The 1129-nt window shown below is 35.5% G+C and overlaps 1 pseudogene; it reads right to left on the minus strand.

Moving 5' to 3' along the window:
* Positions 1-690: 690 nt before the first annotated feature.
* LOC148951049 (U2 spliceosomal RNA) lies at positions 691-870 on the minus strand (annotated as a pseudogene).
* Between the last annotated feature and the right edge of the window lie 259 nt (positions 871-1129).

The raw sequence follows: 1129 nt of genomic DNA on the forward strand, positions 1-1129 counted from the left end.
AAGGTGGAGAAGACTCAGATTTCTTGAGCATTGCTTTGCCCTTTATTTTTTAGCCTAAGTGGCTATACTGAAAGGATAATAAATCCAGCAATTGTTAGTTTCTTAAACAAACGAGGACAAAATGTAACTTGGACTTGACTCCCTTTTAGACCATCTAGGGACATACGATTTAAACAAAGAATTGTAATAAAGGAAAACCCCTTGCAAAGCCCCTACTAGATTTGAAATGTAAAATTTAAAAAACTGCAGCAAGACCTAATATAGAAACAAGGGCCAAACCTGACAAGACCAATTTTTTTTTACCCAAAATATCTTCTTTTGATGTTTAAGAAAATGTACTTTAATCGTCAACAAAATGAATTCAGTCTCCATGTTGAATAATTACAATATCCACAACAATGAATTACTAGCTAAGCAGTCAAAATTCCATAAAAATCCATTAGTCCACACAAACGCAGTCCTCCACTACTCAAAAATTTTACTAATGTCTTTCGACATAGATTGAGTTGTCTTAAATGCGACTCAGAGGCTCAAATTGGTGAAACAGGTGCAGGTATACTCAACTTTTGCAGGTGTCTATAACTTTTCCATATCAATGAATCAAGTCTCGACATAATTTTTCAACATAGCAGCTTCAGTTTTCCGCTATCAGCTCTTATAAAGTATATACTATTTTTTTTTCAGATATAAAAAATGGTTTCCTTATTATTCTAAGACTAGGAAGCTGGAGGGAGCGGAGTAAGCCCCGACCTCTCTGCAATTTCCGAAAATCATTTTAAAGTACTGGGTCCCATGTAGGGAACGCATCAGATACTAAGCTGATAAGAATAAATACTACACTTTGGTATTAGTCAAAGGCCGAAAAGCGATTCACGTGATTATAATCAGTGTTGCCAACGCTTCAAAACAAAAAGTACCGCGAATCGTCCGGAAAATGTACTAATGACCAAAAAATTGCACCATGTCCCAGTTTTTTCTCGTGTGTTGCACTTCACACAACACGAGGATCGTTGGCAAAGTACAATGAAAATATTGTATCATATTTTTTCTTTTACTTTCTCTCTCCATTTCCTGGTTTCTCTTTTTCTTTTAATGCACAATATGTGTACTACTCAGAGACTGTTCAGAG

Source organism: Artemia sp. Qi Xiang Cuo, chromosome 6, assembly GCF_049724085.1.
Source record: "Artemia sp. Qi Xiang Cuo chromosome 6, ASM4972408v1, whole genome shotgun sequence".
Classification (NCBI taxonomy): domain Eukaryota; kingdom Metazoa; phylum Arthropoda; class Branchiopoda; order Anostraca; family Artemiidae; genus Artemia; species Artemia sp. Qi Xiang Cuo.